The sequence below is a fragment of the Ambystoma mexicanum genome, chromosome 2p, assembly GCF_040938575.1.
Source record: "Ambystoma mexicanum isolate Mex_15411 chromosome 2p, UKY_AmexF1_1, whole genome shotgun sequence".
Classification (NCBI taxonomy): Eukaryota; Metazoa; Chordata; class Amphibia; order Caudata; family Ambystomatidae; genus Ambystoma; species Ambystoma mexicanum.
In genome coordinates, this window is record NC_090923.1 from 359748843 (window position 1) to 359768258 (window position 19416).

Genomic DNA, 19416 nt, shown 5'->3' on the forward strand with positions numbered 1-19416 from the left:
ATGAAGAACAGCATGGTTAATTCATTAAAAGACTTTCTAACAAGTGTACACAATTTAAAAAGCATAGGAGAGATGAAGACAATAATCATAATCATAATCAATTAGCGAAAAGGAAGTACCCCTCCTCCAGGATTCATATCGATCTGGGTAAATGTTTACCCTGGGCTTGAGGCCAAGGACAAGTCTTGCAGTCCTGTTTTGGATGAGTTGCAGATGGCGGAGAGTAGAGGCAGGCAGATTTAGAAAGAGGCTGTTGCAGTAGTCCAGCCTAGAGAGAACCAGAGCTCTGGAGACACTGAGCTTCTGCGGAAAGGGGAGGAAAGGAAGAATACCTCTGAGGAGGTGAAGCTGGTAGTGTGACGTCAGAGATATGAGGAGTGAAAGAATGGGTGGAGTCGAAGATGACCCTGAGGTTTTTAGCCTCACAGGTGGGAGCAGGAAGAGGGCCAAAAGAGGCCAGCCAGAGAGTGACAGGAAAGGAGAGAGCAGGTGTGCCAATGAGGAGAATCTTGGTCTTACTGGCATTAAGGCAGAGATCATTGGAGGCACACCCTTCCTGGATGGCGGACAGACAGTCAGAGATGAGAGACGGAGAAGAGGTGGCAGAAGGGAGCCTGAAAATGAGTTGACTCTCATGCGCATAGCACTGAAAGTTGGGGCAGAGAGCAGCAATGCTGTGGGCAAGATGTGTCAGGTATTGGTTGAACAACCAGGGAGAGAGGTAAGACCTCTGGGGGACACTACAGCTAGAGATAAAGATAGAGGAAAGGAAGGACCCAAGTTGGACCTGGGAGGCTTGATCGGAGAGGAAGGAGGTCAGCCAAGCCAGGGCCTGATCAGTGATGCCCAGGTTATCATGGAGACGGTTTAGCAGGATGGCATGGTTGACCATGTCAAAGGCAGAAGAGAGATCAAGTAAGATGTGGACACAGTGGGTGTTGGAATCAAAGTTGGAGAGCAGGCCTTCACTTGTGCTCAGGAGAGCTGTTTCCATGCTTCTGGTAGCTCTGAAGACAGAGTGATGGCCAAGGAGCCAACCTACAGATTCAGAGTGATGAATAAGCTGGGAGATGGCCAGCTTTTCCAGGAGTTTGCCTAGGAAAGGAGTGATGGAGATTGGACGATTGCTAGCTGGGCAGGAGGGTCGGCAGAGGGTTTCTTAAGAAGAGGGTGCACATAGGAGTGCTTCAGGTGGGAGGGGAAGACTCCAGTGGTGAAGGAGTGGTTGCAGAAATCAGCCAGAGCAGGAGCCAGGGTGTCAATGTGGTCCTTGATGGTTTTGGAGGAACAGGGGTGAACCTGTTTTGATAAGATTTTCATATTTCAGACTTGTATAGAAACCTTGTCTGAGAAGAACAGGGGAAAGGCAGAGAAGGAGGGTGGAGAGGTAGCCAAAGTATGGCGAGAGGAAGAGCAGTCAGTAGAGGGAGGAGGAGGAGAGGAAGAGAGAGAGGACAGGATGTTCTGAGTTTTAGAGATGAAATTAGAAGCCAGGACTGTGCAGACGGCAATGGAGGGACAGGAGAGGTAGAGACTGCAGCAGGATTGGCCAGCTCCTTGCAGATTTTAAAGAGTTTGGCCGAATTGTTAGATGCTGCAGACAGAGAGCCGGTATTGCCTTTGGAGCATGCAGAAGGCCAGTTTGTCAGAAGATGTATCGGGAGCATGCCATTTCCTCTCAGCCAGCCTGCTCTTGCGTTTAAGGGTGACGAGGTCTGAGTTGTGCCAAGACTTGCACTTGTCTTTGGGCTTCAAGGTGATCCCCATGACACGGGCAAGAACATCGAGAGTATCAGATATAGCAGAGTGGAGCATGGAAAGTTCGGACCCTTCATCTGTGAACATTTCTACAGTGAAGGTTGAATACCCGCCGAACCAGAAACACCCATAACAATGTGTCGACCACTATGACATACTATAACCCTCACCTACCAAACTGTGATGTAACAACAGTTTTGTACTCATTTCCATTTTTTGTGTTACAAGCCAAACAAGGCTTGCATGTGATCTTTCGTTTCAAACTATGTATTCTTTACTATGAATTCTATATTCTATATGTATGTCTGAATAAACAGAAATTTCTATCCTCTCCCATTTTTTGTGACTTTTGATAACTAGCATTTAAAAACTAGCTTCCTACCTTTTGAAAACCTACCGCAGTCTCAACGGTGTAATAGGGGTAGCTTATGACTCTCTCTTCTCCCTCCACAGGTTTCATTGCATAACCCTATTGTAATTGTACCTTGTTATTACTGTGCTATATATGTTTTTATTTTATGACTTTACTCACTATTTTTTCACTGAACTCTGTAAAATTCAGTTCTGCTCTCATTCTGTCAGCTGCCCGAACCCTGTATCTGTCCACCACTTCAATGTACCCTTTCTACTCTCAACAGCTCCTCTACTGTGGAATGCACACACATCCTTCACAGTTTCAGCCACTCTTATGCTCCTATTGACCTGTTCGCTCCGCCAGCAGTTAAATAATTAGTTTCAATTAGCTGCCCTTATCTGTCAGAACACTTTAACCTCGCTCTTTATGCTGGACTCTTTCCTGCCTCTTTTAAATCTGCGACTGTTCTACTCCCTTTAAAGAAACCCTCTGCTGATGCAAAGGTGCTCGTGAATTGTCATCCTCTTTCACTGTTTCCCTTTTGTTTAATGGTCATTGAGTGGGTGAGCTTCAACCAGATCACTAAGTGCCTTGAGGATAATGACCTTGGAGATCCACTTCAATATGGAAACACTCCACTGCGACTACACTCATGCATGACCCCAACCATCTCTAATTCTCGAATTCCTCACCCATCCAAACTCTGTTCTCATCCTTTTGGACATCTCTGCCTCTTTCAACTGACTTACCTGCACCTTTATAAAACCCACACAATCATTCCTTCCTATCGTCTGCTTTTCACAATACTTCAAAGTGTAAGTGGCCCACCAACGTACATGCATATTGAATCCACAATGTATACCCTGGAAATGGCTGAGAGGCCAGCTGACAGTCAACTTATTATCAGACAATTACTGGATCACAGCTTGCAAATAGACCAAAGATGTCTTGCTAAACTATTGACATAGATGCACGCACCATAAATACCTGCATCAGTTCTATCACACCCTTAAAAAAATGCATGCGCATAGGCTACCTATACAAGAGACGTGCAAGTTCCTGCACGGCCTATGTAGCTGCTTCTTACGCCTAGCACTTGCACCAAGTCCACACATTGTGGAAGCAAGTAGTCGTGAACATGATCACAGATATGTACACCACAACTCCCACAAGAGAGGGTGCTTGGCTTATTTGAATGCAAACAATAGCACAGCATACTTTCGTATGCTTGATTTCGGTAATAGCTCGTTGCAGAGTGGCCTCCTCCTGCTTTAAGGCCGCCATCTTACTAGTTGACGAAAGTCAAGTTTCTTTTCTGACCTCCTAAGTGCACAAGCAAACCCAAAGACATATTAGTAGAATTTAGATACCAACAGGCAGGCACCAGATAGATACTGTCAGAAAGATACTGTTCAAAGGTAGAATAAGCTAGGTTTAATAAGAACCATGTCCCGTAATAAGCATGACGATGACAAACTCATCACCACCTGATATTCAATGCAATCGCCATAACCACAAACCATAAAGCATTATGAAACTGAGTAATGTAAGATGGTGTATGCAGAACGTGTCCATACTTCACTTGTGGTCATGCACTGACTACGTCATTAGGGACTAATATGTATATGACTTGCAACATAACAAGGAATAGAGTTTAAAAAAAATAGAAATGGTATTCTTTTAAACCAGTCAACAGGTGCCTTTAATTTAAAACATACATTGTAGTCATTATAAGCATTGTGAGTATTTTCTTAAGCGCAGATGTGTGCAAGGGAAGGCATGCAGGGGGCTGTGGAGGAAAGGCCATCTCCCACGAGCTTCCCTCGCTGTCAGGAAGTGCAGCCGACATGATTATTATGATTGGCCAGCTGTGATGTCACAGCTAGAGAATTACAAAGGGATGAACTGCAAGGCATTTGAATGTGTTACGTTTATGTGCTCAGCATAACAGATGTATAATTGTACTATTGGTATGATTATAAAGAGAGGCCCTCCAAAAAAAAAAAAAAAGGTTAATGATTTATGCTAGTATCCGTGTTATATAGGAAACACTTTGTTGGCACACATGAATGTTTTAAATGAGCTCATCCACGAGTTATTTCTCCTTCTACACAGACCATCTGCTAAATGTTATGAAAAAGATACATAAGGTGAAACTGCCGATTTGAGAAAGAACGAACGAGGGCCAATTTCAACACCCTCTTAGAATCATTATTTTTTTTTAGCGGTCACACATTTCTGGGCCTCCTATTTCTTCGACGTTTTTTCAATGTAACGCAATTACAATAAAGAAAAATGGACACAAATGCGTTAAACCGATTTCTATAGAGCACATTTTAAATAGCAACATGCACTGCCAATATGCATTGAAAGAATGAACTCTGGGTGACAATATGTCAAAGAAATCCATGCGGACTATCACGAGCAACAGTTCCTAGAACTGCATGCTGTGGGATTATGTTCCCACTTGGCTCTCAGAAGCAATTTGATATCAGGGCTGCATCCACCACAGCTGGCCCCGTTTGGTGTTCCCAGGTTTTCAGCATTGGAAAGCCAGAAGGTCAAGTAAAACTCAGCAGTCAGTGTGTTTCCTAACTCTTGTTAGTTAGTACGGCTTCAGCATCCCAGTGTTGAATAAATAAAAGCTTCCAAGACGAAGTCAACCTTCTTTTTTCAGATTGTTTTCAGCTTCGAGATCTTACAGTTTTATAATGCATTTTTCTCTATATTCTATTTCATTTTTTTTTAAAGGGGAGCATGCTGCAGTAAAAGCAAAACATATTAACAAAAATAGAATGCACGAAGAACAGAGTAACATACATCCAATATTATCATTTCCAGGTATTCTCTGCCAGCTATTTTCAACATATGCCTAGTCTTGTTTTCATTTGCTCAAGCACTCATTTGCTCATTTCATATGAGGGGTGTCGCTATTGTACACCAGGCACCCGATTCAGGGAATATTGTGCAGAGATCCCGCAAATCTTGCGCGCCGAGAACGGCACTGCACGAGCCTGCGTGCGGAAGTTTGTCTAGGTGCGCTCTGCGTATTCATGGAATTGTTGGTCTAAAGTAACCGTTTATGCACGCTGAAAACTTTGCGTGGAGTCTCCGACAATCAGAGTAGAAGAGGAGTGAGCAGGGATTGCTTTCTTTGAATATTTCCTAGTCATCCTGAGTAACAATAGGTTTGAAGTTGGATGTAGTGTGTGGGATGCAGCCCACTGTTGTGCGCCACCGTGTAGGGCACAAAATATAACTGGAGAAAAGGAGACCTGGGCTAATTAGCCTTCGGTGTGGGCCGCACACCCTCAAATCCCAGTAGTGGTTATATAGTCTCTTATGTAAATAATTACTTGGAGTCTTTAGTGGTTTTTGCAATTAATGAGGTTTTTAATCTTCGGTCTTGGTTGCTTTCACCAACCTGAGTGACGTGCAGTCTTTACTGGCAACGTGTAATGGAGCACTCAGTATATCTCATAAAAATAGATAATGGTTGCATTAATGTTGAGGCAATGACTGGATATGTGTGTACATCGCAAGATAATTACGCTTACCTTGTGTATGAGATCAAAGGGTCTTGAGCGCTCTCGTACCGCAATCAACCTGTGTTGCGGTATCCATGTGCCATTTCAAGTTAGTGTGGTTGCCATATCAACGTACAATAACAAGATGGCCGATCACATTGAATGCCGTTGGCCATCTTGGTGTGGGTTAATCATGGTGTTTAAAGAACGCAGCTGTATTATACTGCAGATGTTTGTTTGTTTGTTTGTTTATTTATTTGATATTATTGATGTTGTGTTGTTGTGTTCAGAGGCAAATCGCAATGAAACTGTGTAATAAAATATCTTGTGGTGATAGTACCAGACAACACAGTCTGCATTATCTCCTATTCCTTACTTGAAAGACTGTATTAATTACTGTATAATCATATATTTATACTGATAAATGCAGAATCTGTCGCAATTTTCAAAAGAATTCAAAGAAATTCAAAAAATGTCAAAGAAATTATTGTGCAACATGTGGTGCTATGGATCGATTAATATGTAGTACTTGTGGTTACTACTCATTATAGATTTAGTTGTAATGGTAAAAACGTATTATTCTGCAGCTTACGGTGCTTTTGGATAGAAATGACAATGGCGTATACCGCGTCTCTACATGAACACAACCCTGTTGTCACTGTAATGGATTATATCCCATATAATATGTAATGGTTGGTGATATATTCATTCAAATGCACTATGGTCCAACCTATGGTCCTGCCTGCCCATATCAAAAGTAAAAGTTATGACTACATCAACATAAGCTGAAATATATCAATATATGATATGCCCGATATCCTCTGTATATAATGGTTTGCAAACACCCTATAGTTGTTCATTTAAAATAACGACCACATGCAGTTACAATATCAATTGCAATCATCGTGCTAACTGGTAATCATGAGAAACAGTTTAAATCCCATTCCTCATTCATTCCTCGCAGTGCTACTGTGTTCAGACGATCGATCCAATAGACCTCTCGCTGTTGTCTTCTCTTTTTAATGTCCATATGCGGATTAGGATTCTCAATCACATGTAAGGTCTGGAATTTGAACTGTGCCACCCAGGTTTTCTGGGTCACGTGTTAGGAGACCACGATTTTGTCCATTTCAAGGTTCTATTTACTGCTATTTAATTAAATTATGCTGGGTGTCATTGCTCCTCTTGGCCTCTAGAGACTTGCTCACTCCACTTCACATAGGATTGTGCCTTCCTGGACTCCATGCCAAGGTATTCCCTTATTCGGCATATGAAAACAGCTTCTTCATTAATTCTTCAATTTGCAATCCTAGGCTTGTATTTTGAGGTAGCAGGGTTGATTCTTTAACACGGGCCATCAATCATTTTCTTGACATGACCTTCCTAGATGTTATGTAGATACCTCTTTTTAGCAAGCTTCTATATGCTCTTTCTACCTTGCGTTACAGCGTATTTACAGTTATTGGTCAGCACGTTACTTCATCTTCTTATATTCACGATTACTTCGTCTTTAGGTACATGTTTCTCTTAGTGCTTCAGTTACATTGTGCGTCTTACGTTTTTTCATATCGTTTTGACATAGGTTTATACATCTTCTTTGTGACATCATTCTGTCGTCATCAAAGTTTACTTAGCAACCTTCGAATGCCTCGACGTGTGGGTATGTTCTGAATGGCTGCATGAGCATGTATCATCTTTCATACACTTGACTGTGGCATGGATTCATGCATGGGTTCCCAATTGTAGCTCTACATCTGCTATTCCAATAGGACGGTGGTGAGGTGGCACGGACTAGAGAAGAGACATCCACCTGCTCCTCTACATTCTCCCCTCTGGTTTAATATTCAACCACATCCTTCTTCTCCTCTTCTTTCTAAATTCCAGCTTCATGTTCTTCTATCATCTCATCATATTTTCGTTTCTTCGGGACCCATATCTGTGTCAACCCACGCAGGTGACCTGCATTTTTTATTTATATAGTCATCCACACTCCAGGTCATATATCAGCAATCCCTGGCTGGTGAACAGAATATTCATTGTCCCTGTAGGTGCAAGAGAACTCTTCTTGATGTTTTCTTGAGTACTTTCTCCCACCTGCATTTCTTCTCCTTTGTCCTGTGCCACTGTTAATATCAATCAGTGTTTTCATTTCAATAGCTTTCTTAGCTGTCTTCTGTCATTGTCCCAAGATGATCCTTATGAGACAAAATCCTAGCAACACTAACACTAGAATTGCTCTGAGTAATTTGAAAGCATTCGCCAACCAAGATGGAATCCCTAAAAACAGAGATGGGAACCAATCACCTCCTCCCGTCTCATCAGCATCCTTTTCCATCTTTGTATGTAGGGTTGTTAGCATCATTATGGCTTCTGTCAGGATTCTATTCTCGCTATCATGAGATGGTATAAATGTACAGAAAGACGGCCCACCCTTGGCACAAATGCCTCCTTTCATTGCTGTTATCAGGTCTAGAACATACCTGTTCTGGAGGGTCATCAGCCTAATGGCTCTGAATTCTTCTTTGATTGAATTACATCCTTTCATTGTTGCATTGATTGTCTTTAGCAATTCCCACCTAGTGATCTGCACCCACTAGGCATTCAATGCAGCTTGGAGTCCTGTTGTGAATATAGATGTGATTATCATGTCGGTCTCGCTTAATAATTTGTGTTCATCAGGAATATCTTCGTAAGCCCTTATTGATTTTGATGAGAAATAGTTCTCATGGGGATTAGTCCTCTCACTGTTCGCAAAGTGTATCCTGTAGTACATTACTGGCACACAATATGGTTTATAATGAACTGTGCCACATGTTCAAATAGATTCGATACAAACCATTCTTCTGCAATAGTAGCAGCTAGACTCTCTCGAGTCACATGTGCTGGGTAGTAAAGCTGCTCCAACGCAACCTTCAATAATGCTAGAGGCATAACTTTCCTCCCAGTACTATCCTATCTCCAAATTGCCTCAGTAGGGGACAGAGAACATCTGTGTTTTTCCATAACTATTTTTCTTCCTGCGATGCTCGTTCTTGTATTTCAATTAACTGTACAATGGACGTCATATGCTTCCTAAATGAACATGCATTGTCCTGTTGCCTGCCTTATATTTTTTACTTCACTTTGAAATGCGGTTGAGTAATGTTAAATCTGTTCTCTTTGAATGGGCTGCACATATTACGATTGCTATAGTCTCTGGGAAACTCAATGCTTCAATAAATGTTTGTAATAATCCTGCATGCTGCACTGTAGTGCCATCTGCGTGGTGATAGGCCCCTCCTTTTCCAACATGACAAGCCTGTGTGTACAGTTGACGTCACTTCCAAATCCACAAAGCTTCGTAATGCGTCAATAAGTGCTGCTAATTCTGCAGCCTTTGCTGCGTAATTTGGGGACAATCTCCTGCTAATCATTTCCTCAAGTTTACCCTCTCGGTTCAGTTTTATTTGTGCCGATCCTGTATGTCTCACCCCCATCTTTTGATTAATTCTCGATGACCATCAATGAAAGCCACCACCCCCTTCCTAGAGCATTTTCTCTAACTTGGTGAGTATTATCATAACACTCAGTATACATGGTCTACAGCCATGCCCATCATAATCCTCTCCCACTGGTTAGGCTATAAACATTGCTGGATTCACTGTACTACAGCTAACAATTTTGATTGCATGGTTTGTGATAATGGGTGCTTAGAGTTGTAACCCATATGGATATCCCCTATAGTGGTTATTCTACTGGGTCTTGCATGTCAGGTGGCGGACGTGCCCAGTCCACATGGAACTATTACATTGTTGCAGAGGAGTGGGCTTACCATTGGCTCTTGACCCCTGCCATCCACCCCTGAAGTTCAATCTCGTGATTGGCTGGAGCTGGTCTCCCTAGGCCTGGGACTCAGTTCAGTTCTCAGCCCTCTGTTCACCTCTTCAAGGTGATGTGAAATGACTATGTGTCTGAATTGTATCTGGAAGTGTACCACCTTCGCCTATGAGAGTGTGTCTCCACGTGCAACACTTGTTTCACTCTTTTTGATTTGATTTGATTTGATTTGATTTGATTTGAGGAATTTGTAACGCACTCTAAACGGACCTAACCGTATAATGGCGCAGATGGTATTGCTTACTCAGGAAAGCTAGGACAAAGTATATTCGTAAGTATATTTGAAAGCAAGATGGAGCTCTGTTTGTTATCAAATGGCCAGGTTTTATTTGAACAAGAAGGTCTTTAAAGCCTTCCGAAAGTTAAACAGGGTGTCTGAATTCCGTATTTCCCTGGGTAGACTGTTCCAAAGTCTGGGACCATACACCGAGAATCTTCTGTCCCCTCGAGAAACAAATGTAGATGGGGGCATGGTTAACAGTGCTTGGTCACTTGAGCGAAAGGATCTTGATTGTTGATAATATTTAAACATATCCTTAAGATAATCTGGTGCCATATTATTCAGACATTTAAAAATCAGGCAGGCTATTTTGAATTTTATGCGGTCTTCAACTGATAGTCAATGGAGTTGATGGCGGAAAAATTGGCTGTTTTTTTGAGCCCATTGATCAACCTGACCGCTGCGTTCTGTGCTCTTTGTAGTCTGCTGATTTGTTTTTTCGTAAGTGCACTCACTAGGGTAATCTTCCTGTGGAATGTAGGGAAGTGGTTGTCGTAGGAGCCGCAAGGAATAGAAAATAGCTTTTACTTTGGCTCCAGACTCTTCATCTGGGTTGCTGGAATCGGCTCTCTTTCCCACCATAGGTGAATGTCCATTGTCTAGTTCGGCTGCATCATCTGCTTGTGGACCACAAAATCAAGCTCTTGTGTCTGCTTTTATAAGGATGTATTCCATTTTCCTGCAGCTGGTACCCTTGTTGTCTGGAGTTTGGAATGTGGCTGTTTATCTCTGACCTTGGCTGTGGGCTCGATCTGCGCTTCCTGCAGCCAGAGCCTGCTCCTCTTGTCTCTTGTTCAGACGCTTGTGGCCCTCTTTAGTTTTCCTCAGACTTATAATATGATTTCTACATGGTCTTACATGGTCTTACGGTACTATGTAACCTATGTGTTAGTTATACGTGGTCCTACCAGGCTCCACATATACTCCTGTAGTCCCATATGGTTATTCACCATAAGCATCTGCAAGCTTCCTCAGGATCTCTTATTGCCTTGCATTTCTGTGTTAATGCATTGGGCTAGTGAGAAAAATAATAAAGCTCTGACAGTATGCATGTGTATCTATCCTCTAGCTATAGAACTGTATAAGCATGTTCTTTGTGTATGAACATGTGTGTTCATGTAATGCGGTGCAGGGCTGCGAGTGTGCTTCATGACTAATGCTGTTATGTCGTGGTGTCACTAATGACTTCAGCATAGTGGCTTCTTGGTGCATAATCAAAGCTGTCCATTAGGTTATTTCCATCCATAATCTCTGTTGAGTCCCCATTTCTGAAAGGATATGCACTGGATTAGGTCTGCATGGCTGACCGAGGGGATATCTTTCTGTGTATGTGTCAGCCAGTGGTGTACTTGTGGTTTGTCCTAAATAGGATGGATGATTTTGAACGTTCCTGGCTCTTTGGACTGTCATGTTCCTGGGGGCGAGGAGGAGCATCCCTGGGACCCTTTCTTCAGTCCCCCGTCTGGTCGACCTGTTGACCACTCCACTATATGTTACTACCTTTATCCTTGGTAGCCATATCTTGATCAGTCCTCCCAAGGTGTCCGTAGTAGTTTGCATGATCGTCAAAATTCCAGGCCATGTACTTGCATTCTCCTTCTGGGTTGCACCATACCCATCTTCCTCCATAATTCCTGTTGATGTATGGATTATCCAATTTCATCGTCTCATGTGGTGATAGTGGACATTCCCTTATTCTTGCTCTCAGCTTGTCGCTTTCTTCCAAAATCTTGTCCATTTCAGGCATTGAGTAATGCAGACATTCACCACACACAACCCCTCTAGTACCAATATTAGTGCCCCTAGTAATACTTTCAGTCTGTCTGCCAGCCAAGAAGGCATCAATCACCAGAGACATGCTATCCAGCTTTGGTCTTTTCCAGTCCCCTTTGCTTCTTCCTCCATTTTGGCATGCATCTTTGACAGTTGGGTCACTACTTCTGTCCATTTGCCATTCTCTCTTTCATTGGCAGGTGTGAATGTGCAACAGGAACTCCCAACTTTGCACAAACTCCTCCTTCCATTGCTGTGAGAAGGTCCAGAACATATCAGTTCTGCAGCACCATCAATCTTACTGCTCAGAGCTCTTCTTTTATTGCGCTGAAGCCATTCTCTGTAGAGTTTACTGTCAGCATCAACTCCCACTTGGTTATTTGAAACCATTTTGCGTTGGTATACATATGAACTTGCCAGAAGCCATGACGCAAAGAACATTTCTATTCTGCTGAATAATCTATATTCAGGTGGTACATCATCTAAGGCTGTTTTGGACGAGAAATAGTTGTCTCTTTTCACTCTACTCACTTCCAGAGGCCGCTTCTTTCTTCCCTTTTCTCCTGCTCCCACAGACCTTTTCCTTCTCGTGTTAGTGTCCATCTTTGGGAAGTCATCCAGCTTTATATCCTTATATCCTTCTGGGGCACTACCAGTGATGACATATTGATGTGCACCAAAGAGCAAACTCCTCCCCAGTTGGGTGGAGGCTTCTTGTATGCCTCGCACCCACACGCCCAATAATTGTCCATCAGTACTGCAGTGCCAACCTTCATTGCTGGATGCTTTTCTGTGTACTGACATTCTGTATTATCTCCGACTCTCGCTGTTCCTCCATTCTTATAGCCCAATGCTGGTTTCTTCAGAGGTATTATAGGCATCGGTCCAGCTTCATTATCTACCCAGGTGAGCAGTTTGGCACTTGCATCCCATTCCTTGAGGCACTTATCATTCTCTCCTTGTACTGTATTCACTGGTGATTGTACTAGGGCGTGGGCTTTGCTCCCTACTACAACATCCTTCCATCCCTCTTCTGTGTATACTTGGCCATACACAAGCATCTGTGTTCTTTCCCAGAATCCTGGTATACCACATGTTATTAGACACTCAAGCAGTGTCAGTACCAGCACTGGGCTTACCTCTCCTTACTGTGCTTTCAGTGCTCCATTGTCCACCTCACATGGTCGTTCTCCCTGCTGCGGTCGGGGTAATGTTAGTAGTGGATACAGTGGTTTCACTAAACACAAGAAATATTTGCCAAAAGATGAATGCAAAGATCTCACTTGGGAATAAGAGACACAACAACATAAGCATATTTTTTATTATTTCACCCATTTACCTGTGCTGCTGGATCCTTGTGCAGCTTGATGATATCAGTTACCCGCCTGAAAAGCGCAAAGAGTGTTCGTTAATTTATTAGCGTTGTGTTCATTTTAAGCCACATGAATCATGTAATCGCTCTTTGCAAAGACAAATAGCTGTTCCCACACAGTTCTATTTCTAGGTTCTTGGAGTACTGCAAGGATCGATGGGTTTCCTCGCTCAAGTTGTGAGTAAACTTGGGCCAAATATGGTATGAAAACGTGGTAATATAAACCAGGAGGTCGTGCTCGAAATCTGTTGGACCTACTAATAAAGTGCAAAAACTGTCCCAAAAAAGTAGCAGGTTGTAGATCATTGGGCAACATGAACAGTCATAAAAAAAACAGTCGTGCTTTCGCAAAGAATGTGTGTAGAGAATAAAATAACAGTGTATCTTCACTCTGGATGTGTAGGAAGTCTTTGCCCTAACTCTGCTACCCAGGAGCGAGTAACCATTGGGTGTCCTCCACTCGGCAGTGCTGATTCCAAGTAATCCTGCAGAGACTCAATATGGCTTTCACCCGGGCCTCGGAACTAGGGACCAGGCTTTGAACCTGTGTTTGGTGGGAGCTATGTCCTTACATGTGAGGGGTGAGCCTTTGTACTTAGCATTCATGGACCTGAGCACCGCGTTTGACAAAGTAGACAGGGCTATGCTCTGGGCGGTGCTCAGATCAATGGGTTGTCTGGAGGATTTGGTCAAGGTCCTCCAGATAATCCATGAACATACATCGGCTTGTGTCAGATTCGGGAAACAGTGACAGTGCACAGCCTTTTTTGAGACCTTCTTGGGTGTCCGCCAGGGCTGTGTTGTGGCCCCGGTATTGTTTGCCCTTACATAAATGGTGTCTAACAGGCATTGGTTAACTCCCATACCGACTATATCATGGTGGGTGGCATCCCCCTCCCAGTCTTAGGTTATGCCGATGATATGGTTTTAATTGCCCATACCCCCAGAGCCTTACAATGCCTGGTGGATGTCTACACCCAATTTATGGCTTCCCAAAAGCTGACTGTGAATTCACAAAAATCAGCAGTCATGGCATGTAAGAGTTCAGATGTTAGACATCTCAAGATTCGCACGATATGGAGTGGAGGCAAACCTATCCCGAGGGTCACCAGCTTTGATTATCTGGGAATTTGTTTTACGGAGAATTGGCGAGGGTTTGGCCATGTCGATAAGCAATGTATGAGGATGAGACAGGTGCTTGGGGGTTTGTCCCACTTTCAACATAACTGCGTGGGGCACCCAATCAAAAATTCTCGAAGTATACAGGGCTCAAACAAAAACTGCCACTAATTATGGGGCAGCACTTTGGGGTATGAAAAGGATTCCAAAAATCGAAAATGTGGAGAACTCCTTTCTTAAAAAACTGCTTGTCTACCACAGTCTGCTCCAAACTATGGGACACATTTAGAACTGGGATGTCCACACATTGCCTATGAGTGGTTATTGGCTCCAGTTTCGCATTGGCTGGCACTATGGGCTAACCAGAAAGCCACTCTTTCACATAAGATCATAAGAGCGCTGGTGAGTAGCTCAGCTGTAAAGAAAATCCCCTGGCTTATGTACATCCAGAAATGCATTAGACAGTTAAATTGTGCTAATCGTGTCTGCCCCTCAATCTTCATGACCCCCTGTGAGGTCAGGGCATACAAACAAATGTTTAATTCCATCTTGGTGGCAAATAAGAAGTACGCTGCCTTGGGTATTCTTGCAAACAGAAGGCATATTGTGTTAACATCTGCAGACGCTATTCAGCCGTACTTGATTCACAGTGATAATCCTGCAGATCGCTGGGCCTTGACCCGAGCCCAGTTTCATTGCTTATGGCTAGGGGCACGAACAAAAAGCTAGTCTCATAATGTGCAATCTACAGCTTGCACCTGCTGTCAGTGGCCAGTGGAGGACCTTGTACACTTTGTGTTGTTTTGCCCACATTACACAGACCTAAGACAAAAATCACTTCTGCCACTGCTTAGGTCTGCTGGCTCTTCTCAGGCTAGGCCTGCTTTATGTTATCTGCTTTCAGCCGCTACGATGCCAGTGGCCTGGGGCATGGTGGACTACTTGAGAAGGGCCTAGTATCGGAGAACTAAATTCACTGTCCAAAATATGATCGAACCCTGAACATTTTAATGAATCGTTTAGACGCTTCCTGTGGATTTTATCTTGATTTACACACATGCACATTTTAATCTTTTTTTTATATGTATATATATATATATAATGTTTGTAAGTTTATACCGTGGACTTTTTAAAAAAAAAAGTTAAATTGGATTTTGTATTACTATGCAGTTCTATTTTGTGTATGGTTTATGGATAATTTGCTTCCGAATAAACTTAATATGAATGAATGTTATCTCATTACAAACTGATTTTCCCTCGAGTCTCACTGCTCTCTCAGTCACAGCTTTGATGGTACAGGGGCCTGTGAATCTGGGTGCATCCCAGCAGAGGATAAAATCGCGTAGGTGGACTTGGTACCCAGAAAAAACAGGTGATTGCTTTAGTCAGTCCTCTGTAGCATGGGCGATGTCGCTTTCTCCGTTGGCTTTAGGACCTCCCTGATGCCGTTTTATTTGGTGAGAGATAAAAGAGACACTAGCAATCAAGGAAGCAACATAATCATACATTTCCTAGCCTAAAACTGTCGCACTACTTTCTGCATCTTTATGTACCCTAGTGGGAGGAGCTAGGGGAAGTTGCATGCACCGCCATGTCACCACCTCATGTGGGGTCTAATGATGGTCGGATCCAGGCTTGTTGTGCAATCAAACAGCGCTAAGGGTAAGCAGTCGAGCCAGTTTTTATTTGTACTCTTTTTAGTTTTTGCAATGCACTCATTCAGAAGGCCATTGAGGCGTCCACACACCCCATTTGTTTATGGGTGATAAGCACAGGAGAATTTGTGTTGAATGCCGAGCAACGTTGTGATGTGCTTGAACATTTCGTGGCCAAGTGAGGGCCAATGTCAGACCGCAGGACCTCACATGCCATCGTGGGAACACTTCTTGGACCAGGAATTTCGCCACTCAAATGGTGTTAGGATGAGAACAGTGGCCTGCCTCAATCCACCGAGAGAATGGGCACACAACCACTATCATGTTTCAGTATCCTTGGCAGACTTGGATCATGTCGACATAGTCGATGTGGAGGTGTTAAAATGGACCAACTGGGTGAGGTATGGCTCCTCTCACAACCCTCAATGTATGTCCTGCAGTAAACTGTTTACAAACTAAGCAGTTGCTCATAAATTTGGCCACTTGTTCTGCCAAATTAGGACAGAACCTTGTTTCTGCAATATGGGCGGCAAGTACCTACTTCCCTGTATGTGTTGGATAATGTAACTGTGTCAGTACTGTCAGCAACAATGTGAGTGGCATAACCACTTTCCCTGTGTTATTCTGTCGCCATAGGGCATCTGTTGGAGATAATGTACATCCCCTCCTAGTCCACAGATCCTTCTCCTCCCTGGGTGCAACTCCCTGCATCTCCATTATTTATGTTGCTGGAAATACATTGTACCCCTCCTTGAGTATCAATGTCCTTGCATAGTCAGTGGCATGTGACAAGGTCTCCATTTCCAGGAGTTCTCCAAAATAAGCGGCACACTTTGCTTCTGCATCTGCTGCTTCATTTCCCTTTGAGACAAGGTCCTCCCCTTGTGTGTGTGCTTGGCATTGACTATTGCTAATTGATCACGATAATGTATGACATCCACTAACCTGCCCAATAGGAGTGCATGCTGTACTGGTGACCCATAAGCCCCCCTTAAGCCCTTCCTCATCCATCGTGTGAGTCCTGAGTGTACTGTGGAGGTCACGTAGGCTACATCTGAGTAAATTGTCACCTCCCTTTTCCTGCTATGCTCCAATGCCAATATTAAGGCCACTAGTTCTGCTGCCTGTACTGAATAATATGATGGCAATCACGCACTGACCACTACCTCACAGGTCGCATCCTCTATTAGCCTCACCACCGCTGTTCCTGTATGTCTGACCCCATCTGTCTGGTTGATTGTCAATGAACCGACAATGTAAAGCATGTCTCCCCCCCTCAAGGGCGCTCTCCTGTACCTTGCGAGTGTCACTGAATTACTGTACGTTTTCAGCACAGTCCTTTGTGTAGTTACCTCGATGGATGGGTTTGATAAAAGTACCTTGTACTCTTTGTGTTGTCAGTGTGCTCTTTGGTCTGTCCAGTAATGCAAAGAGGGCATGCTACATGCAAATAGTGGTGCTGTACCCCATGGTAATACCTGCTTATTTGTCCACTGCGAATGCGGCTGCAGCCAAAGCATGTTCGCAAGGATAGTGTCCTCTAATTACTGGGTCTAGCTTCCCACTGTAGTATGCTAGTGGCTTGTGCCCCAAGCTCGTCTTCTGTGTCAGTACTGCTGTCATCACTAGCCCATCAGAGTGTGAAAACAAGAAGAATTCCTTTTTGTAATCTCTGATCCCTAACACTAGAGCCGTGCATATCGCTTACTCATCGAATGCCTCAGTCATTTCTGTTGTCCATCGTATTATGTGGGCCCCTTTTGCGCTTCTATCAGTGCACTCAGTAGAGGCCTGGTGTAAGTCCTTTAGTCAAAGACCCATGCCCTACAGTAATTGCATAACCCCAAGAATTTCTGCATCTCTCTTACTGTCGTGAGTTTTGCTGTCCTGCGTATTGCCTCTGACCTTTCTGGCTTCACCAGTCAGACATTTTGGGAGCTCATCTTTCCATTGTATAGCACATCTTTCTGACAGTACTGTAGTTTGGCTTTGTGACCTTGTATCCCTTGTCAGCTAGCACTGTCAGCATGTGGACTGAGTCATTTCTAGACTGCTCTTCCGTAGTGCTGCAGATCAAAATGTCATCTACGTATTTTATGACTGTGCTCTCCATCTGTACATTGCCTAGGTCCATCTGGAGGACCCTATTGAATATGGCGGGTGACTCGAAGTACCCTTCGGGAAGTCTTGTATTTGTCCACTTCTTTTTTCTATACAGAAAGGAAGTCAAGTCTTGTGAGTCTGCGTGTAGTGGTATAGAGAAAAGGTATTCTTCAAGTCTGACCGTGAAACAGGCAGCTTCCGCTGGAATGCTGAACAAAATTGTTGCTGGATCCGGAACCAAAGGATATTCTGCTTCTACAATATGACTAAGAGGGCACAAGTCTTGTATAAAATCCCATGACCCCCCTTTTGTCTTCTTAACGGGGTACATAGCTGTGTTGCATGGCAATTCTGATGGTACTAGGATGCTGTCTTTCACTGGTGCTGCAATTGTCTCATACATGCCCTCGTCTGCTTCCCTTGAGAGTGGGTATTGTTTCACTCTGGGTAAAATTATTCCTGGCTTCAGTTTTATCTTCACTCCTCACACCCCATTCAAAAGCCCCACATCATAGGGACTAGTGGTCCATAGGATGCTGGGTATCTGGGCCAGATTCTCCTTGCAGAAGGATGGTGGTGCTTTCCTATGGTCTGACCTGTTGTCTCTGAATAGTTCTTTGTCTGTCACTGTGGTCAACCTGTACCCATCAGCTACGGCGATCCCTGCGCGGCATGACCGTCCTGTGTTATCCATCCCATGTACTGCTATCTACTTGTCTCCCACAATCACTGCCTCTTATTCTAGTGGCACTATTGTCCTGTCTGTCTCATCCAAATACTCATTTGAGATGCGCCAAATCTTCCCTTGAATACCTGGGAGCCATGCAATTGCAATCTCAGTCCTGTATTTAAACAACTCCTCATCCACTGGCACCACCCTCTGTTCCTTCCGTCCATAATATGCTTGAATGATTTCCCTTATGTTGAGAAAATGCATCCCTAGTATGGAGCACACTATTCCCTTGTCTGTGAATGAAATCATCATGTTAAGTCTGCTCATGATGTCTCTCCCCAGTATGTTTACAGGTGTCTGTCGAAAAGTAAAGTAAATGCAAATATATATCATGTTTCCCTATAGAAAGGGAAATATTGTCTGTGAAAGGAAACACTTCCGTAGCCCCAGAGAATCCTTGAGTGTTCATGGTATCATGTGACAACCTATGGCTTCCCTCTCAGATGCAGGACTCAGTCACCCCTGTGTCTACATAAAAAAAGGAAAAGTCTTTTCACCTATTGACACCCCTATGCATGGTTCCTCCACAGGGTTGAGTGGATGGAACACATCAAGTCCATCTGTGGGTTGTCCTATTGAGGATATGAGGACATCCCATTCCCAGAAAATGGATTGTTCCCTCCCAGTTTTGTAATGGGGGTCATTGCCATGGAGTCTGTACGTGCTACTTTCCTGTCGTTTGGCTGCATGCTGTTCTGTATTTGTGGCATCTGTTGTGCTGTGTATTCGTGTTGTGTGTTACCCTGTGTCTGGGGCATCTGTGGTGCCTGCATATACAGCGTTATATGAGCTTGCATCTGTGGTATCTATGTCATGGGGTGGTGTGACTGCGGGTATGTGCTCAGTGTTGGTCCTCGTCGTTTTG